This window comes from Perognathus longimembris, chromosome 2 (assembly GCF_023159225.1).
Source record: "Perognathus longimembris pacificus isolate PPM17 chromosome 2, ASM2315922v1, whole genome shotgun sequence".
NCBI classification, from domain to species: domain Eukaryota; kingdom Metazoa; phylum Chordata; class Mammalia; order Rodentia; family Heteromyidae; genus Perognathus; species Perognathus longimembris.
This window is the reverse complement of record NC_063162.1, coordinates 88,683,083-88,706,265: the sequence shown is the minus strand read 5'-3', so window position 1 is coordinate 88,706,265 and position 23,183 is coordinate 88,683,083. Positions and strand designations below refer to the sequence as shown.

General features: G+C 40.1%; 1 protein-coding gene across 4 annotated transcripts in view; it reads right to left on the bottom strand.

The window, feature by feature from the left end:
- The window catches only part of Fam126a (family with sequence similarity 126 member A), a 98,241-nt gene extending 92,472 nt beyond the window's left edge, over positions 1-5,769 (bottom strand). For all 4 annotated transcript variants that reach the window (XM_048339706.1, XM_048339702.1, XM_048339705.1 and 1 more), the window contains exon 1: positions 5,567-5,769. The gene's annotated coding sequence lies outside the window, so the exon portion shown is untranslated. The remainder of the gene's footprint in view (positions 1-5,566) is intronic.
- Positions 5,770-23,183: the final 17,414 nt, after the last annotated feature.

Genomic DNA, 23,183 nt, shown 5'->3' with positions numbered 1-23,183 from the left:
GGGACAGTGCTCAGGCCCTGAGTCCAAGCCCCAGGACTAGCCAAAAATAAAAAATAAAAACAATTTTAATATAAACACACATATGCAGACTAGATCTAAAATATAATGGGACATGATAAATTATGCAGGACTCTAGGCACTCACACACAGTGAGGCTACAAGGAGGATATTCTTAGGAGAGGAACACAAAGGCACAATGCCTATGTGCATATAAACCAATATTTGTCAAAATTAACTCCAGAAAATGGAATCAAGAGGTTTTTTTCTTAATTGTTTTTGTTTTCTTTTTGTCTTGTTTATCTGTCTTTAGGAGGATAAAGGCAGGCACAGAAATGGGGGGGGGGACAAAGGATGAATAGATACAGCAGTGGTACTCACTAGACTATGCTGAAAATGAACTATACAACATGTAGGGTGGGGACGGGAGGAAAAAACTTGGAGAGAGTGAAAAAAGGGGTGACTTTATTTAAAAAGAAATGCACTTTTTAACCTGACTTATGTAATTGTAATCCCTCTGTACATCATCTTTATAATACACAACTTTAAAATTTTTAAAGGAAAACACATACCAGTAGCAAAATTAGAATATAAATGGGTAAAGAAGATATGTTACTTAATAAATACTAATAATTACATATACAAAAGACATTTACAACTCAATTTGTTTAAAGTCTTCAATATCATAATAGACAAGAAACAATTCAAACACACACACACACACACACACACACACATACACATGTGCTTAATATAGAGAGGGCACTGGCATTCAAGCATAACTAACAAAGATAAATATTAAGCTTGTCTGATATGCAATCCACTAATATTTATTGAAATCATTAAAATGCCTGAAGCAACAGTTTATAACTTGAGGTCTATCCTAAGGAAATAAAAGATATAGAGAGTGATTAATCTGTCAAGAATCTAATTGCTATCTATTCATCCAAAATTATTAGAAGGAAAAAAAGATTATCCTAAAGAGCTTAAAATCTCAACATTCAATATGATGCTTAAGTAAACGATGGTAAATTCATATGCCAAAATATTGGATGCACTTTTGAATGCTATATTATAATGGATAATATTTTATTGACTTGGGAAAATATTACCTATTAAGTGAACATAAGCTAGTGACATAGCACACACAAATTTTTAATGCAAAAAATAAAATGGCTTGTGCTCAAAAAAAAATTTGAGTGCCCATTTTTAAAGGAATTTAAACTGACTTTCCCAAAAGCCCAAAAGTGCTCAGAATTATTTTCTCTTCCCAACAACTTATAAGACAATATCTACAGGGAAAGCAAGCAGAATCTCTTTGAGCAAAGGTGCTTTAAACAGGAAATTTTCAAGTGTTAAATGTTCTCTTTCCTCAGTGCGGATATGCTGCCTAACTCTGAGAGGGCCAAAAGACTCTGGCAGTACTTGGCTCTCAACAATAGGCAATAGACAAAATGTTGATTCCATCTGTTCCTCTAAAAAAAAAAAAAGACTAATTATTACATGGTGGAATTAGGGTGTCTTAGTCTCCATATAAATGGCTTTTCTGAGGGTCAGCTAGTTTCAGTATTCAGGTTCTAATTTTTTGGATTACCTAAAAGTTACTGTGAAGAATCAATGTTGATACTACATGTCAATGACATGGAACAATGACAACAAACAAGCTACAAACCTTAACAAATAATCTTTGTTAAAGATGTTGCTTCCAGAATTCTTTTTTGCATACTGGACAAAGCTCTAAATACCTTCTACTTCATCTCCTAGAGGACTTAGTTCAAATAATTATCTCATCTTTCCTAAATCATGTATCTCCTGTCTCTTCTCTCTCACTTTGTGAATATAAACAGATAAATACAACATACCTAATATATTCTTCTACAGTGGTTTTAAACCATTCCTGCACATTGCAATTATCTAGAAAACTGTAAAACAAATACCAATGCAAATAATGTATCAGCAGTTTTCCTGGAGATGAAAAGGAAAGATCACAAAGGACATACACAAACTTTAGGCTATAGATGTATTGTTTTAATTGTAGTAATAGTTTTACAAGTGTAAACATATGTCTACATTAATTGCACAATTTAAAGATGTGTAGTTATTATATACCGATTATACTTCAAAAAAGCTCTTAAACAAATATTTACGTCTGGGTCCGATCCTACCCACATTGGAACAGGGGTGAATTCCTTCTGGAAATCAAAATTCTTAAAGATTGTGAATGTGTAACTAATAATGAGAACCACTGATCTATAAATGTCATCTTCTTCCTTCTTCACTCAGTTTTCTTGAAAAGCCCCCCTCAAGCTCAGCTACTTTTGTGACTCCCATTCTTTAATCTTCTGAAGACTGGTTTCTGAACCACCTCTCAGCTCAAAGAGTACTTGGTAAAGTCACCCATAGATTCTTTGTTGTTGTTATTTTGGCCAGCCCTGGGCCTTGGACTCAGGGCCTGAGCACTGTCCCTGGCTTCTTCCCGCTCAAGGCCTAGCACTCTGCCACCTGAGCCACAGCGCCCCTTCTGGCCGTTTTCCATATATGTGGTGCTGGGGAATCGAACCAAGAGCTTCATGTGTAGGAGGCAAGCGCTCTTGCCACTAGGCCATATTCCCAGCCCCCACCCATAGATTCTTGACAGTCACAAGAGTCTTCTTATTTAATATTGCGTTACCATGTTCAAAATCGCTGGTTTGTTCCTCCTCCATTTGAAAATCTCGTTACCCTTATCAATTCTCCTTCTGTTCCTCCAACCTTTCTAACTACCAGTCCTCTGTAACTTTCAGATTATTCATCTATTTCTGCTATTTATCAGTCTGTTCTCAGGCTGCTGCATTTATCATGCCAAAAACTTTCTGAGTCAAAACCAAACCAATGGAAGTTAACTTTCCCTTCTCTTTACTCCTGATTTCCTTTATACATTCCACATCCATAGGTACGAACATCTCTCAGTATCTACCCCTGACTGTCACACTGATTCTTCAAGTTCAAAAAATAAAACTTAATCATCTTCTTCAACACTTAGTTTGCTCATTTCCAATCAATGGAACCAAGTCATATCGTCAAAGGCTTTCTTCCTTTCTTCCCATCATTGATCAGATTTACCTAACTCTGATAGAATAAGTCTAAAGTATAAATCTCATAAATGGTTGCTCATCCATCATCTTTAATTCAATCTCTTTAAGCTTTGGGCCTGGCCCCTACCACCTGCCTTATCCTCATCTTTTCCCTTTTCCCTATGAACCCTGAATTAAGCCATGTCAAAGTCAATTATACTGACTCTGTCAACTGACACTGCCAGTGAACTCTCTAACTGCCATGTTTCTTAGACCTCCTTGTCTTATTATGTCCTCTTCTTGGAACATAACTCACCTCTTGTACTTCAAAACTCCACCTACATCCAAAGTGAGCTAACCATCTCTCACCCTAAGCTCCTAAGCCTATTGCTGTTCACACTTAGTACATGGTATTATATATTACTATATGATGCTACTAACACCATGTACTTTATATGACAAATTCCTTAAAGAGAGATGTCATTTGTTTCTCTATCTGTAGTATCTACTTAGATTGGAAAAATGCATAGTAAATTTATGTTGGAAATAATCTACTTAGATTGGAAAAATGCATAGTAAATTTATGTTGGAAATAATCTCAAATATTTATAAAATGTAAGCCTAAAATCCCCCCCAAATTTTGAATACTAACAAAAATTGTTTAAAGACTTCTAAGGATTCATTGTAAAATAAATATTTATGCAACAAGATTTTTAATAAAATAGGTAAAACTTTTTAACTCATCAAAATATACCACTCTTTTTAAAAAATGCAAAGAAGAGCAGATTTCATAAAATAGAAAGGCAGGAACAAGACACTGACACTACCCATTCCTCATCTGGTGTCTGTAACCACATGCTATTAATGCTGATTGCTGAGAGGATTTCTAATCCTTCTCTAGTAATAATTTTAATAAGTTAAATAAGGGGGAAAATGAGCCAACTCTAGAATATCTTTTTCTAAATATGTGATGGGCTTCCTCCTTGCCACTGTTGAAATGAAGATTTGGATATCTAGCTTGGAAGCTACTTTTGATGAAATAGCTCTTTTATTTGTTTTGTTTTTGTTGCCAGTCCTGGGGCATGGACTCAGGGCCAGAGCACTGTCCCTGGCTTCTTTTTGCTCAAGGCTAGCACTCTACCTCTTGAGACACAGTGCCACTTCTGGCTTTTTTCTATATATGTGGTGCTGAGGAATTGAACCCAGGGCTTCAAGTATACGAGGAGAGCACTTTACCACTAGGCCATATTCCCAGCCCGATGAAATAGCTCTTAAAAATTGTTCTTTGTTATCTTTCCCTTCCAAAAATATGGTGCACTTTAATATTTATCTTGTAAACCTCGAAATTTGTTAACTTAAGGAGGGAAATAAGGCTTTAAAAAGATGGGGGAAGGGCTGTGGATGTTAGCAACAAAATGTTCTCAAGGTAAACATACCTCCAGGGCCTATCACATTGACTCAAGGTTACACCAATCCTTAGAAACTTTATGCAGATAAGATTTTTAAAACTGAAAACATCAAACTGTAAAGTGTCACATGAACCAAAATGTGGTGACATAGCTGCTCCCAACCGCACTAGGTGACCCAAAGGACAGATAATCTGGCCCTACTGCCTGTAGTGGAGTCAGAGGTAAGTAGTAGCAGTCAGTGGAACCAACTCCCCCTACCTGAAGAGCCAGTGGCTGCCAACGTGTGATAGTGTATCAGAGAACGGATTCTATGCGGTAGGAAACCACTAGGGCCAAATTAAAACCACTCAGGAATGTCTGAACTCACAAAACACACATGTGCACACCAAAGCGTGCAAACTTGTGTGTGTGTCTGTGAGGGGGTGTCTTTTTCAGCTTACACCCTGATGATTCTCGAGTATGCTTTAAAAAAAAAAAAATCAGCCTCCGAAGAAGAATAACTCGTGGAATGAAGGGGCTAAGGGCTTGACGAGAAAATCTTTAGTATCATAAACGACCAAGGAAAGAATCTGCTGGCACAACCTCTCCTCCCGGCGCGGGACCTAAGAGGAGCGGGGTCGCCAGGGACCATTTTGTCCACCAGAATGGACGGATGGCGGTGCCTAGCGAGGGTGGGAGAGGTCGGAGCACCGGCTGCGGCGGGCTGAGGCTGGGCAGGGCTCCCACCCTAGGCCGACCCCGCAGAGAACCCCCCCACCCCCAGGTCACGCCCGCAGGCTGGACCGCTCGTCCGGGGCGAAGGAGAGACCCGAGTCCGCGCCCAAAGCTGCAGCCTTCCACGCAGCTAGCGGGCTGCTCCCAACTTCGGGTCCAGCCGCCGCCGACCGCAGCCCACCCATCCGGTCCCGACGCCCCCCGCGCCCAGCGCCGCCTCGCGCCCACCCGCGTCGCCGCGCGCTGGAGCCGTTACCCCCAACGAAGCCGCGACCGGGGGAACAAAGTCCGGTCCGCTACCCTCCGTCGCCGCACCCCGGCTCCTCCCTGACAAAAAAGTTCTCGGTCGCTGGCCGCCCCGGGGGCCGGCGTGAGTAGCCCGCCCGCGCTTACCAGAGCAGCTCGGGGAGCTCCCGCAGCAGAACCTGCACTTGTGCGCCTCACGAACGGCCACGACGGCGGCTTCTCGGCTTTCTCTCAGTAGAAGCAGCCCCTACCCCTCTTCTTCCTAACAGAACGGGTCCTGGCGAGCCATCTTCCCCCTCCTCTCACTGACTGACAACCCAGCCCCGAAAGCCGCCACAGCCGCCAGCCACTCTGACAGGCACGACCAGGGACCCATCCCCTAGCAGCCAACCACCACCGCCCCACGCCAGCTCAGCCTATCGCCGGCCCCCGGGGTGGAACCAGAACAACTTCTCTGCCAATGAGAATCTAGCTCTGCGAGGCCTGGGGCGGAGTCATGAAATGGGCGGGAGGACAACTTGAGTGGGCGTGGTCTTGACAATGGGCGTGGTCGGGGCTTGCAGAGATGATTGACTGTGGGATTTGTGGTGGCCACAAGGCTACAGGGATCAGATCTGGCCTCTTATATAGACTCCGAATTCTGAAAACATGTAGTCATCTCGGAGGAAATAAGCCCTACTGGGTGATGTGAAATGTAATCAGGAAGACGAAACAAATTGGCATTTATTTATTGTGCAGGATTTACTTCTTAGTAATTTCAATTCACAAGAATTTATCAAAATCTTAGCCAGAGTGGCTGAGAGGTAAATCCACATTTTTGCTAGTGATAATAAAATTTTAAATCCTCTTAATTATAGCATTGCTTTTGGCCTTAACCTTGAAATTTTAAATAGATTTTAATAATTTCCTTCTCATTAACTACTTTTCTCTATTTTCCCTCTTTACTATCATACATTCTATATTCTGTATTAGGACTGGAATCTGACCTCATCTGAACCAGCTCTCCAACACCTTCCCACCTAGAAGAAAAGAAGCCATTGTAGTGTGATACTATAAATGGAAAGGATTTCTGTAAAAGCACTAAGTGATCTTTTCAAACATGCCAAACAAAAGAGAGAGAATGATATCAAAAGGGTATCAAACAATTTCAGGGAAAATTGCTAAAAAGACAGGATCCAAGAACTTTGTTAGGCTTTTTTAGGCTTTGTTGGTAGAGCCAAGGTTCAATGAGCAAGGAAGGGCAAGACATGATTGTGTTTAAGCGAGTCAAAGAACTTCATAAGAAGTTTGAGTCATTCCTGAAAAGATAAATAGGGACAGTTGTGCTATGACACCTGTAATCCCAGTTACTCATGAGGCTGCTGCAGGAGGGTTGCAAAGTTGAGGCAAGCCTGGACAATTCAGTAAAACCTTGTGTCAAGGAAAAATTTAATAAAGGGCTGGGGGTGTGGTTCAGTGGTAGAGCTAGCATGTACAAAGAGACCCTGGATCCAATCTTCAGTATCACCAAAAAAAATTTAATGAGTTTTCCAGGGGAAAAGGGGAGCAGTATCTGAAAGTACAGGAGTGATTGGATACCCCTAAGAAAAATGTGTGGGCAAATAGGTGGGGCCAAAAGGTGAAGAATGATTTTTTTAAATAGACTGTACTAAAAGTAAAAGATTGAGATGAAACCTAAAAAGCATCATGGGTTGATGTAAACTAACTATGTAGACCATCACCATCCAACAGTGCTTTCTGCAATGAGAAGGGGATAAAGGAGTAACACATGGTTACTGACATTGGTCATGTGGGCTACTGATGTGTTAGCTAGAGTATTTGATGGTGGGAGAGCCAGTCAGGACCAGGACAACATTCCATGAGCCAAAGATCTAAACCATGCGCATGGAAATGAGGATGGAAGACAGAAGGAAATGTGTTTCCTGAACTTTGCAAGGTTCTTCATTTGTAAAAGAAAAAACTGAAGGTTATAGCATGCATGGCTAATAATGAACAGGTGGAAAACTAAGCAAAAATTAATCATGTAATATAATAGTAGAAGAGATGACTCTAGGCAGAACATACTTGATTGATAGTTCAAATAATTTTTAGCAGAAGGAGTAAGCAGTCAAACCTTCCAGTTTAGGTTGATCAGGGAAGGCTTCATAAAGGAGATGTAAAACTGAGCTGGATCCTGAAACTGGGGAGGAATTGAGTCAGAAAAACTGATGAAGACAAGAACCTCTGGAATATCTGTGGATACCAATGTACCTTGCATGTAGGCACAACTCTTCAGAAGGAAAATATTCCTTCCTTTAGCCTCATGGCTCCCTGTCCTATCATTAAAATCACTTAGAATGCTTTCCAAAAATATTACTGCCCAAACCACATCCCACACCCAATCAGAATATTGAGAAGACGGGAAGGGACTGAATATACAGGTCTTTTTAAGGCTTTCCAACTGTGATAATGTACAAGAAGGATTAAGATCAGGGGTTGTTGTCTTTTGTAACAATTTACTAATACTAATTTAGAAAACTCTACATAGAATAGATCAAGTAGAGAGAAACTGAAATGTCCTAAGTATATTTGTAGATAATGTTTTCTTCCAGCAAGAAGACAGGAAGCAGTTTGCTGCTTAACTTTACTTCCTGTTTTGCAGTGGTAAGATAATATAAAAATCTGTCTCCCTCTAAGAGTAAAACCAGTGTACACATTCTTGTTTGCAATCTACTTCTATCATGATTTGTATGGAAATGAAATAACTTCTGACAATAACAGTCTGCAATTAACTGTTACACATAATCATTTATATTTTAGTTGCCAAATACAGGAAAATGCCTAAGAGGATATTCTGTTTCAAAAGACAATGCTTTTAACTTACTTAATAAAAAAAGTCAGCATATTCTATCCCTTTCCTATCCTTCCTTGTAAGCCTGTAACAGCTGAATACACATGTCTACATTAACTATTAAAATACATTTACTTTTTTGAAAGTAAGTTTATAAAAGGTCCGGTTGAACATCATGTGACATGAACATTTTCCCTAGATTAAACTTCAGGAAGTTAACTGGGAATGCAACTATTATAAATAAAACAGAGAAATTTGTCTTGAAAAACAAACAAAAAAATTCCAAGTATTACTTTAATGATATATTGCACATATTAAAAGGGGGGGAAAAAACACAATATGACTAAAAGGTCATGGAAGGGATTGCTGTGTGAGTGTCCATTTTAAAGGAACTATCCTGGCCAGAGCTCCCAGCTCAGAAAGCAGGACTACCCAAACCATGTTGTCTGGTCTACAGCCTCCTTTGTAAGCTCCGAGGGCAGCTCACATTAAAAGATGACCTGACATGACACATCATCCCAACAGAGGAAGCAGTGACTACTTACACCCATTCCCTTTTAACAACTTGAACTGGAAATGGGAAGAGAAAAATCAGTAACCAAATGGGAGCAAAAGCAAGTCAGGCAATACAAAGCAGAACTGAGAAAAGAGGTTGGCCAAAGAGGCACAGAAGTAGAAACAAAGTAGGAGTCATTATCACAAAAAAATAGAGACAGCAAAGTCCTGCCACACAGGAACAATGGGATGACCCATCTCCTGAAGCTGCACTAGATGGGCCCTGAAGATTCTCATCTCCATCATCTTAGGTATTCAACATGACTGCTGAGGTCCTTCATCCCTATAAAATCCAGTAAGTATATTTCCATAACTATGGGCTCTGATATTATACTTCATATCTTGGGCTGGTTTCCATCCAAGTTCCTGGCTCATAACTCTTATTCCCTAAATAACTGGAACAATAAAGTTAAAGTATTTGGCCCTTTGTCTGGTTCCTGACACAGCTTTGTCAGAGGGACAAAGGGAAAGAACACTCACTTGTAATGTCAAAGCCCTCTAAGTCTTAGGTACAGAATTTGCCTCGGAAAGCAAAAATCTCTCTTTCTGATTCTTCTGGTTACCTGTCCTCTACCCCTCCCACCCCCCATCAGTGGCAGGCCATAGACATTAGAAATATACTCTCATCTTCCCTTGCTTTTATGTCTTGGAGATGACCATAAAGAAATTCTCTGACCTACCTTGTCTGACTGTAGATCAGAAGACCATATTTCAGAAGGGGTCTACTCTCTAACCTTAGAGAAAGGAATGCTGCACAGACAGATCAAGAAAAATCTGAACAGACAGGCCTAGCTAGGTTTTCCATTCAGTCTGTTATTAGTATTAGATCATACCTTTTTGTCCAATCAAATTTCTACACAGTTATCCATACTTCAATCATGCTTATGCAATCAAGTCCCCATAAAAACCAAAAAGGACAGGGTTTAGATTGCTTCTGGACATATGAGCACATCAAGACCTGCCTCTGGTAAGGACAAGAAAGAAAAACAACTCATTCATGTTCAGGACAGTGGCACAGACCAACTACACAAGGACTGAAGCTCCTGCACTGCACATCCTTCCACATCTCCCTCTGAGAGTCTCTCCATCTTGCTTCTTAATCATATCCCTTAAAATACCCTTGATAAACTAGTAAACAAGGAGTGGTTTCCTGAGATCTATGAAGCCATTTTAGTAAGTTGGTCAAGTTTGAAAGAGGCCTCAGTTTGCAGCAAATAGCTCAGAAATTCCAGAAGTCTAGACTTGTGACTGGTATCTCAGTCTCTCAACCACTGGGATCAGATGCTACCTCCAGGTAGAGAGAGTCAGAATTGAATTGAATTAGAGGGAGCCCAACTGGTGTCCACTACACAGTTGCTTGCTGACTTTCTGGTGGGAGAAATCCCCACATATCTGAGATCTCAGAGTGATCTGTGCTATGAACATGTAGAAAGAGAAAGTGAGTTTGGTTTGTTTGGTTTTGGTTTCTTACATGGATGGAGTGAAAGAAAATGGATCAATTGTATTTTGTGAAGAGAACTTTATCTTTCAAGGCTGGTTATGGGTTTTTCTTTTTTGTTTCTTTGTTTTTGCTGGTCCTGGGGCTTGGACTCCGGGTATGAGCACTGTCCCTGGCTTCCTTTTGCTCAAGGCTAGTACTCTCTACCACTTGAGCCCCAGTGCCACTTCCAGCTTTTTTTGTTTTTTTCTGTTTCATGTGGTGCTGAGGAATCGAACCCAGGGCTTCATGCATGCAAGGCAAGTACTCTGTCGCTAAGCCATATTCCCAGCCCCTGGTTATGGGTTTTTCTAGAAATCAAATCCCTAGGAAAAAGAAAACATCTCCTCTCTTAAATTACATATATTCTCCATTCATTTAAGACTCTATAACAAACATTTGAAGAAGGAAGAAAATCTGCTTTCTTTTGTCTTTTTTTTTTTTTTTTTTTTGCCAGTCCTGGGCCTTGGACTCAGGGCCTGAGCACTGTCCCTGGCTTCTTTCCGCTCAAGGCTAGCACTCTGCCACTTGAGCCACAGCGCCGCTTCTGGCCGTTTTCTGTATATGTGGTGCTGGGGAATCGAACCTAGGGCCTCGTGTATCCGAGGCAGGCACTCTTGCCACTAGGCTATATCCCCAACCCTTCTTTTGTCTTTTAAGAGCTGGTGGCTCATATTTACCAGCAAGCCATGTAGATTGGTAGAGAATCCAATGATAAACTGCTACCCTCAAGTGATAGAAAATTTAAAATATCCACATATATCTTCTAAGACATTTTATTAACCTATGTCTTCTAGAAGAATTATGATTGGGGGTGAATTATCATGCATCTTTTATAAATCACATTTTAAAAATAGTGTATGATAGAGGAAAAAGGAATTTCTTTATCATGTTAGATGAAAAAGATGGATTAAAGATTAAAGATGGATTATTATATATATGCATATACACAGCAAAGTAACATTTTCACAAGTGTTTTTTGTCAAAAGGATGTATCAGTAATACGTAACCCTTTCTAATGGATGAATAAAATTCCATTGTTAGAGATATTTATGGACAAACTTTATTTTCTACTTTATATATTTTTCATTTACTAAATGTTCTACACTAAATTTTAGTTTTGTGATCAATAAGAGAGGAAGTACTCATTGTTTTTAAGATGTGGAAACAAAGTGTTATGTATATTGCTTATTGTTAATTCTGCCTAAGTGAAACTCAACTAAACATTCTTCCCTTCACTTTTTTTTTTTTTTTGGCCAGTCCTGGGCCTTGGACTCAGGGCCTGAGCACTGTCCCTGGCTTCTTCCCGCTCAAGGCTAGCACTCTGCCACTTGAGCCACAGCGCCGCTTCTGGCCGTTTTCTGTATATGTGGTGCTGGGGAATCGAACCTAGAGCCTCGTGTATCCGAGGCAGGCACTCTTGCCACTAGGCTATATCCCCAGCCCTCTTCCCTTCACTTTTAACCAACATACTTTTAACAATATTTTATTCAAAATTCTCTTTTAAATTAATTTTATTTTGTTGTAAAGGTGATATACAGGGAGGTTACAGTTACATAAATAAAGTAATGGTACATTTCTTATTGAACATTGTTACCACCTCACTCATTTTTCTCCCACTTTCCTTTCTCCTCAACTCCCTCCAATCACTATTTTGTTATTCCTCTTCCCTTCCCTAAACCAGAACTTCATACAATACATTAAAAACAACAACATCAACAACAATGACAACAAAAAAAACCCTCTTGTTTCCATATCTTGGAGCAGAGAACTTCCCAAATATCCAAAAAGATAGGCCCATTCAGATACAAGAAGCCTTTAGAACCAGACCAGAACAGGACATCCCACCATCACATTGTAATCCACACGGGATCAATAGAGACCAAGGAAAGGATCCTTAAAGCTGTCAGGGAGAAAAGATCAATCACCTAAAGAGGAAACCCAATCAGAATAACTACAGAAGAGCCTGGAATGAAGTTTGCCACACCCTAAAGACAAACAACTATGAACCAAGAACAGCATACCCAGCTAAACTCTCTTTCATGAGAGACAAATAAAAACCTCGCACGGCAAAGAAAAATCAAAATTCTTTATAATGTACTGCTAAATCCTCTGGATAAGTTCCTAGTTTTGTTGACAAGCAAAAGAGCTCACTAGAGAATATTTAGGATAAAACTATGAACCTGTAAAATACATTTGTTCTGCCAAATGAAGACTCAGAGACTTAAAAATAACCAAGAAAATACATTGGTAAATATGATAAATGGCGATAACCTCAGAGGAAATTGAACTGTAGTTTGTCATCTTGCTAACTCAAAGAGAAACTTCCAAAACACAAGTTAAAGGACTATACAAGCCAATAATAACAAATAATAATCACTTTTGACTTTTCAGGTTTGCACACCTATCCCGCAGCACATTGGCCAACTATTGGAAAATACGGTGTTTCAGAGTATGACTTTTCACTGTATTCATTCAAACAGTGTATTACAATAGGGATCAATTGAGCAGCCCCTTGAATATCTCCAAGATCATTTCCCATGTGTTGGCTCCTCTGTCAGAAAGCAGAAACAACAATCATGCCACACATACTTCCTTGGTTTCTTTGCTGAGTGGCATGCAATAGAATGAGCAAGCACAAACCCCAAAGAAGGGTAGATAAGTCTGAGACCTCAAAGTCCAGTAGCACTGAGGATGAAAGGAATGGCAAGACAAGATACATCCTTGGATGGTTCTGCCAGCCCACTGTCTCTGGTTTGTAAGGACAAAGGGAGTCCACCACATGAATAATACTTCCATTTTTCGAATTTGTTCTCATCTACTTAGTCATCATCACCACACCCTCATATTTATGCCAAAAAAAAAAAGTGTCAGTAAAAGAGCACAGCACCACCAAATGTTCAGTAAGAATGAGCCTGGCTTCCATTTCTTCCACCACCCTGCAGAAGTAACATAATCCATCACCAAAACAGCCTCTCTTGCTCCTATGATGCTGACAAGTCATAGCATATATTCTTCACCCTGTCTGTTATGTTAGTATGTGTATTTTCAGGGCCAGCCTACCTGTGTCGTTTAAAGGGTATTATCCACAAAACCTCTACCTCTGTGGAATGGACTGTGGTTCTAATCCTTAAAGTCACATTTAAGAATATTTTGCAAAGTCAAATTCACTGGAGGTTAAGAAGCCACAACAACCATTCATAGTAAGTCCTTAAGAAACAAGAGAGCTTTGGGGAAGCGAATGGGGAGGGCAGAGAAAAGGAATATAGATAGCTGAGACCAGATCAATCCATAAGGAAGACTTAAGCTCTGGAGACCATGAGGAGGAAACCATTAGCTGAGACTGTCAAGGTGCTGAAGGAAATTGAATAAATGCAAGGAGGTAGACACCAGTGGTTCACACCTGCAACCCTAGCTACTCAGGAGGCTGAAATCTGAGGATTGCCATTTGAAGCCAGCCCAGGCAGGCTTTATCTCCAATAAACTACTCAGAAAAAGCAAAAATGGTGCTGGGGCTCAAGTAACAGAGCACTAGCCCTAAGCACAAAGAGGCTCAGGATCAGCAACCAGGCCCTGAGTTCAAGCCCTTGGACTGGCAAAAAAAAAAAAAAAAAAAGATTGAAAAGAGCAAGGCTACATAGACCAGGGTCAGTCCTGTCAATTCTGCGAATACATACATACACACACACATATATATACACATATACATATATATGAATATATATCATTGTATATATACATACATATTACTAGCTGGGCTCCATTGGCTCATGTCTGCATCCTTAGCTACTCAGGAAACTGAGATATGAAACCAACCCAGGCAAGAAAGTCCATGAGATTCCTATCTCCAGTTAACCACCTAAAAGCCAGAAGTAGAGCTGTGGTTCAAGTGGTAGAACACCAGCTTAGGCTCTAAATTCAAGCCTCAGGACTGCATACACACAAAACATATAGTAGTACCCTTACTGGGGGAACATACATCCCAAGACCCCCTGCCAGGAGATGCCTGAAACTAAGTACAATACCAAATATTGAACATACTGTGTACAATACTTACTATATGTAAGTACTTAGGATAAAATTTAACTTATAATTAGGCAAAGCAACAGATTATCAGTGACTAATAATAAAACAGAACCATTATAACAATATGCTATAATAAAATTGCCAACACCAAAACATTGTACATTGGAGCCATTACTAAATAAGGCTTGCTTGAACAAATGCCCGGCAATATTGCAACAGTCCAGCTGAAACTAAGGCGACTACTAAGTGACTAACAGGCTGTAGCCTATACAACATGGATAAGTTGGATGAAGAGATGACTCATGTCCTGGGCGGGAAGGAATAGAACAGCATGAGATTTCATCATGCTATTCAGAATGGCTCACAGTTTACAACTTACGAGCTATTTGTTTGTGGAATTTTCCATTTAATATTTTTAGAATGCTGTTGACCATGAGTTACTAAAACAGGAGAAAGCAAATTTTTGATTGGAAGACTACTATGCAACATATGTAAAAAAGCAGAATAAAACAAAAATGCGATTAGCTCAATGTGTTATCACAACACACATACTGCAACCAGGACAATAAAACATAGTGGTTCAATTCAGAGGCCCTGTTGAACCCACTCTTCATCCTTCTTCCCAAAGATAACCTGTTTTGACTCCCAAAGTGTTAAAGTATCTATGCCTACTCAACTTCTTTAAGCAGAATCATATGGAATAGATACGTTTGTGTTTGGCTTTTTTTTCTCTCCATATTGTGTTTCTTGTTATAATTTTAAATTGTCCATTTTCATTGCTACATGATAGTTTACCATATGAATACATCATTCTACAGCTTATTGTATTTAAGTTTCTTCTAGTGAAAATGGATAGATGGGGGTGGAAGCTAGTACAAAGAATGCCTCTGACAACATTGTACTAGGCTCCTCAGAGCACATATGCATGCAGTTCTAGAGTGTATGTCCAGGAATGGAATTGCTAAGTTTAGGATCAGCACATGCTTTCCTTTATATCATATTGGCAAATCATTTTCTAAAGTAGTTATGCCTCTTACACCCACCATTTGAATATAAGAATTCCAGTTGCTCTACATGCTTGCCAATATTTGAATTATCAGTCTTTTAAATTCTAGCTATTCTGGTGGGTGTGTAGTGCTATCTCATTGTGGCTTTAATTTGCATTTCCCTGATGACTAATGCAGACCTTTTCGTGCTGTCATTTTAAAGTATCTCTGCATGTCTGTTTTATTGCAAATCACTACTCAGCCACATTTAGATTCAGAACCAACAATCATTTATTAAGTCCTAACTGTGAGTCAGAACCTACATGTGTTCTAATCCTATACATACTCATACTTCCATGTAATTTTTCCTTGGACTGAATAGTTTCTGGACAGTCCTGCTGGTTTAGCTCTATGATCTATTATCTCTGACATTCTGAACAGAGCACTTAGGGTGAAGAATATCCTAACAGGATTAGGGGAAGGAGTAGAAATGGGATTGACTATGTAGAATTAAAACAACACTGGATTTTCAAGGTGGATGAAAAAGAGTAGATGACAGTTCCCAACTAAAATCTAAGCTACCTGCCATAAAATAGGATGATGATTAATACTGTTAAGAGATAACACCAAACTTCATAAGTAGGAGCAAGGTGAACTAGTGTTAGATGGTATTGTGAAATAAAAAAAAAAAAAAAAAAAAACCTCCCAGGAAGATTTTTCCCCTAGATGACTCAGAGACTGAAGAGGCTCTCTGAAAGTGTGGGTGAACTTTTGTTAATACAATGTACTTTGAAGGCCAAACACAGGTTTACTTGGCCTCCTATTTCCCTGAAAAAGAATTTCATCCAGGGGTGGCAAGAGAGGCTTGTTCTATTTTAGAATAAGAGTTTCTGAATTTCTTTTCCATGTATCTCAGCCAGGAGGTGGTAGCAGCTGAACCTTACCTGACTGCTTCCAGTATGGACTGGCTGGAGTATATGAATGTAGTATTCCATCTGAGCCAACTGATCAGACGGTGATACCAAGGGTTTGGAGCATCTGGCTAAGAATGCAAATGAAAGAAAGGACTTGGGAAGGTTGCTAAGTAGCCGCCCTGAACAGTTTAGACATGCTTTTATTTAACAGTTACCCTGCTGAGATCTCACTGAAAGAAAGACCCTAAAGAATAGCTGCAGAAGATGAATGAGAGTGAATATGGTCACAGTACTTTATGTACATGTATGAAAATGGAACAATGAAACCTGCTAAAATTGCTTTCAATGGAGAGGGAAGAGATGAAGAAGAGTGATAGAGAGGAGCTTATCCAGCTACATTAAATGCATCTGTGGAAATGTCACAATGAAACTTCCTTGGTCCAATTAATACATTCTAACTTAAAAAAAAAATCTTTTAAAAAGAGAATAGAATTTCCTCTAGAGTATCTAGAAAAGAATGCTGCCTGCCAAAACCATGATTTCAGACCTGTTTTGATTTTTATAAAATAACCAATTACATTTTTAAGCCCAAAAAAAAGAGAGAGAGAGATGGGCCTATGTTGAGGGAGAAAGAAGAGTGGCTCCAGGTTTATCCAGAGGCTAGCTAGAAGGAGAGGAAGGAATCTTTGTAAGGAAATGGGGCATATAAACCATTTTTCCACTTTCCCTAAAGCTAGCCTTACAATCTAAAGAACCCTGAGTTCCAAGAAACTCTGAGTTCCTTGGCCACCACTGGACCCTATAAAACCAGCATTTGGGCCTCCCTCAGCAACCACTCACATTGCTACATAACATATCTGCTGCTGGAGTGTACTTGGGTGATCAAGTTGACCTCTCCTGGTGAGCCATGCACCTTGGCTGAAGGGATACAGATAGACTTCAACACAGGCACTGTATCAGTCATCTTTCCATCACCAGGATGAAATACCCAACTCAGGCTACTTATGAAGATGAGATTAATTTAGCTCAGTGTTTGGAGGTTCAGAGTCCAGCTGTCATGGTGCAGGCTCTGTAGTGAGGTTGATCCTCGGCTGTGTTGCCTATGACACAGATAGCAATGATGAGAGCAGGGGCAAGAGCAAGCAAGTGATTGCATCTCAGACTAGGAACAAAGAGAATGGAAGGCCTATGCCAGGCTTGCTCCTTCTATGGAAGCTCTCTCATAACATCTGCCAAGGGCCAGGCTCAGGTGGCTCACACCTGTAATCCTAACTACTCAGGAGACTGAGATCCGAGGATTATAGTTTGAAGCCAACCCAGGCAGTAAAGTCCCTGAGAACTCTTAGTTCCAATTAACCACCAAAAAGCTGGAAGTGAAGCTGTAGCTCAAGTGGTAGAGTACTAGTCGAGCACAAAAGTTCAGGGATAGCACGTAGGATCTGAGTTCAAGTCCCAGAACTGAAAAAAAAAAAAAAAAAGAAGTGTTGAGGGTTAAGGGACTACCTCACTTCCCCAATCACATCCACAATGACCTAAGGACCTCTCAGGAGGCTCCACATCTTAAAGGGCCTCCCACCTTCCATAAACCTTTGGAGGAACATAATCAGACCACATTTAAGCCATAGACGCTCATTTTAGCTTGGTGTAATTTATACCTTGTTACATTTACAGGAACTAAGAGTGTCTTCCTTGTTCAAATAATAGCCCAGGGTTGGGACATATGTCTGCTTAGAGAGGAATCTGCATTCCATTTCTCCTTCCCTAGGAAACAGGAGATCTGATCTTCTGCCTCAAAATTCATTTTCTCAGATCTCCTGTTTCCTAGGGAAGGAGCGATAGAATAAGCACCAGCATTTTGATAATGACATTTTCAGCTTTCAGAACTGGTAGCAAATGAATTTCTGCTTATTATAAATTACCCAGCTTGAGATACTCTGTTCTAGTGGAATAAATGAATCAAGACTTGAGGGGATTTCTCCTCTTCCTTCCTGCTTCAGTGTCCTGCATCTCTTAATCCAGCTTCTATAGAGTAGACCCTCTTCCCTCTAGTTAACCTTTGCTTTGCAACTTTAGCTCTTCAGCAGTAACAGCCTCCCAGCTCTGTTTGTGCTTGGGTATCTCAGTATCCTTGCTGACTTCTTTGTCTCTTCTTATCTCTGTCAATAGTCCAGATATGGAGTCAATTAAGTGTCTAGCAATAGATGAATGAATTTTTAAAAAGTGGTATATATATGTGGTATGTGTGTGTTAACATATATACAGAGAATAGACAAGTACTTGGCCTTTAAAAGGGGTGAAATCCTGTTATTTGCAATGACATGGATTAATCTGGAGAACATTATATACAATAGGCCCAGAATAGAAAGACGTACACAACAAGAAGTTGAGAGTAGAAGTAAATCTCTTAGATGATGAGAACAGTCAAATTGGTCACAAAGCTGGGGAGGGAAGAGGAAATAGAACAGTAAACAGTTGGTCAATGAATACAATATTACAGTGAATATGAATAATAAGTTTTGATATTCCATCACACAATCTTATGACTATAGTTGATAACATGTTAAATATTACAAAATAGGTAGAAGAGAAGATTTTAAATCTCTTTGTCACAAAGAAATGATAAATATTGAGAATCATAGAAATTCTAAGTATCCTGATTTGATTCTTATACATTGTATGCATATAATCAAATTATCACAGTGCACCACATAAATATCTACATTCAATACAATCAAGAGGCAGACTTGGTTTCTTAACAGGATTCTAGCTGATACTAAATTTTTCTTTTAGAAAAGGAAATTATGGCTGGGCACTGGTAGCTCATGTCTGTAATCCTAGCTACTCAGGAGGCTGAAATCAGAGGATCCCAGTGCAAAGCCAGCCCAGGCAGGAAAGTCCATGAAACTCTTATCTCCAACTAACTTCCAGACAATGAAATGGTGCTATAGCTCAAGATGATAAAGTGTTAGTCTTGAGCAAAAGAGCTCAGAAACAGTACCCAGGCCCAGAGATTCAAGTCCTATGACTGACCAAAAAGAAAAAAAAGGAAATGATGAATTATAATGCTCCATAACACACCCCATTCAACACATGTATATACACACCCACAGACACACCACACAGACACACACACACTGATTATTTTTTTCTCATTTCCAGGTAGTAATGAGGTGTAATGGGTTATATTCACCTGGAGAAGAGAAAGTCATTCAGAATTTTAAAAGTTTCCTTTTTTAAAAATTATTAGCAATATTATTTCCCCACCAGTCTCCATCAGGGGAGATTAATAACATATGCAGCTATACACATATTCAAAAGAAACCCAGGAGCAGAAATGGTTAGGATCTGACTACAAAAATGGCCAAACTACATGATCAAAAGACCACAGTCTCCCTCTCTACACTCCTTCCAACCAGAATAATTAGACTTGACTCTGAAGTCTATAACCAGATTAGACAGGCAGATTCCAACTTCTCTTTTGCATCCCAGCATAGACATGATTTATGACTTTAATTTGAATACATTTGGGGTTCATTTAAGAGCTGGAACTTTTTCAGAAAGAATGTGCCAAGTTTTTATTTCTATACTGAAATTTCCATTTCTGGTTGTAACCTTCTTGCTTATGTCCTCTGGTTCTGACCCATCCACTTGTTTTTTTTTTATGGAGGCCACTATGCCATTCAAGAACAAAAAGATTTGAGAAGCTAAATCCCCAAACCCCAGAATATCCCAAATTTGACTAAAGTACCAGTGATATCAACTAACAATGTTGTGTTGTGTTCATAAATTGATGAAGAGGTGAGGAGTTTGCAGTTTGGGGAAATAAAATCTGGAGCTTTCAGAACACTGAAGAACATAGAAGTGAAATGAAAAAGTTTTAAAAGCATGAACAGATTGAGTCTGTCTTTCCTAGTGTGTACCACGGAACCCTAATACTAAAACCCTTTTCTATGGGAGCAGTAAGGAAAAGGTTGGGAGGGGGGTCAAATTAAAGCCCTGAGAACTGTAGTAGAGAAATCTCTCCCTCTCTCCCTCCCTATTTCTCCCTCTCATCCTTTCTCTCTCTCTCTCTCTCTCTCTCTTTCTCCCTCTCTCTGTCTGTCTGTGTCTCTCTCTGTGTTTCTCTGTCTCTGTCTCTCTTTTGTGTCAGTACTAGGGCTGGATTCCCAGACCTTGCACTCTTGCTAGACTTTTTCACTCAAAGCTCTGCCACTTAAACCATAACTTCAATTCCTGCTTTTTGCTGGTTAATTGGAGATCAGTCCCAGAAATTTGCCTGTTCCAGCTGGTTTTGAACCACAACCCTCAGATCTCAACCTCTTGAGTCCCTAGTGTTACAGGTATATACCACCAGTGCCTGGCTACAAGTCTTCTTTAATGGCCAAATGTCTTGTTTCCTTTCAAAATTTTCAACCTTCAAAGTGACATGTACTATCATTATACACTTGAAATTTGAGGAAATGTATTTTGTAAAACATATATCAGAAAGTCATGGAAATATTTCCTGTCTTCTCTAGTCTCTGTCTCCTGAGTAATATGGCTCTTGCTGTGGAATCCAAAAATCAGGTGGTTGCTTTTTTCCATCCTAATGAGAAGTTCTGGCAGAAAACCTTCTATAGTATCATATTGACAAATGGTAGATATTCCTTAAATGCTTAGTGAATTAATTAATTGATGAAATGAAATGATGAGAGGCACATAGCACAATGCCTGGAACAAAGTAAAGTTGCCACTAATTGTTACTATTACTACTCAGCACATTCTTTTATTTACAGGAAATTGAAAAACTCAAAACCTATTAAGTGTCTCCTTGAAGATTCAGATAGGAAACACACATTCTGAAAGAAAACAAAATGATCATGTCCCAATCCAGTAACCTTTCACACAGAGAAGCCTTACATGAACCTGTATCAGAATCATAGGCAATGTTACTGTTTGCATAAGGTCAAGAACAATGAATGCCTGTTTCTGCAAGAAAGAAATGAACTGAGAATGGATGAGAATTCAGATACTCCACTTCTGTGATCCAAAAGTGGATCTAAGATATAATCTGAGAGTTTACTTTTATCTTTTCAATATCCTTGCCATCGTTGCAAGTATTATGGTAACAATATAAAAACAAAGACATTGAGGTAATTTATTTTACTTCTGCTCCTACCTAGACTTGCAAAACAGAAGAGAAACTCCAACAAGCTTACAATAGTTAAGATTATGTAGCTCAACTTCCTTGGAAGTGTATCTTGTCTGAGAATTTCAAGTGTTTCCTAATTTAGTAATGTACTGGAGTGTGCTGCTCACTGACAAGTAACTAATTACATTGAATCTTTTCAAAGAGAATTGTTTTCCTGCCCACAGTATATCAAGAAAGCAGAACAAGGTTGTGCTATTATTGAGCACTTTCTCTGATTTACTACACAGAAATAGATTTATACGTGTGTGTGTATGTATGTATGTGTTGTCTCATTAATGAAAGATAAAGATGTCAGCTACTGGAAGAGAAAAAGCTGACATTACATTAAAATGTTACTTACTTTGAATATATTTATTTACACTTGGCTAAGTCTTAGAAATTTCTCTTATTTTAAGTGGTTTAGTGTGGCCAAAAAAAAAAAATTCTGATGTTAACTAGTTCAACAAAGAAATTTGTGCAAGAGGAAGATGAAAAGGGCTCTGACTTGGCTCGGTGATGAGCCATCCAAGTCTTGAGCTCCAGTGGCTTGATGGTCCACAGCGCTGGCTTTTTCTTTTTCTTTCATTGTGGGGCTTTAACTTAGGGCCTGGGGACTGTCCCTGTGCATTTTCACTCAAGAGTAGCACTCTACTACTTGAGCCACAGCCCCGCTTCTGGCTTCTTGGTGTCTTTTGTTGTTGTTGTTGTTGTTTGGGTTTGGGGTTTTGGTGGGGTTTTTTTGCTGTTTGGTAGTTAATTGGAGATAAAAGTCTCACTCATACTTTCTTTCTGGGTCTAGCTTTCAACCAGCATCCTCAGATCTCAGCCTCTTGAGTAGGAAGAATTACAGGTGTGAGCCACTGGAGCCTAGCTAGTGCTGGCTTAGTTTTACAAGACTGATTCTTTTCTTGTAGCTATAATAAGCCACCAGAAAACTACACAGCAACATATAATTTTGGAAAAGTTACTTAACTTCTTTGCAACTTTGAGTCCATGAAATCTTGTATGTCGTATCTTGTAAGAATTAAAACAGAGATCAAAGATGGCGCCACCACAGTAGGAAGGCACCCCAACTTGCTCCAACTGAATAGTGAGCTGGGAACTCCAGCACCCAACACCCCATCAAGAATCCAGCAAACCCAACAACCAGAAGCAACAGAGGAACTCAGGAAATGAAAAAGAACAAAAAAAGAAGAGCCTGCACAGAGCCGGAAAAATCTCCGGGGTATCCCTCCCCCACCCGCCGACCCTGGCACAAAGAGGGCCAGGCTGGGAAAGGGGACCCGGCGCCAGCAAACTAACTGCCAAAAAGTCACGCCAGGAGCACAGAGTCCAGACAGCAGGAGCTCCATGGACCCCAGAACTGAGTGCAGATCGACAGAGACACCGGACCTGCAGGACCGAACGGCTGGGATCAGACGTAAGCAGCAGGGGAACTGGGCAGTGCATACAGGGAGAGCCGGGGCCACCACCACCAAACGACCGATCGCTGCACTCCAGCACCACAGCCCCAAAAAGCCCACAGCAGTGCGGGATGCTCACACAATCCAGGACCAGTAAGTTCCTCATTACCCCCCTCCCACCCCCACGGGAGACCAGCTCTAGCAGAGACCCAAAACCTACAAAGAAGCTAGAGCTCCCTCCCTCCCCCCCCTACCCTGAGGGAACAAAGGAGCCAGCCACAAATCAAGCGGCAAAAGGTCCCTACAGACTCTGGGAGGACACAGGAGCTAGCAGGGGTGGAGCAGCACCAAGGCAGCAGAGGAGCCTGAGCCAGGCCACACCGGCCCCGCCCCCTCTCCAACA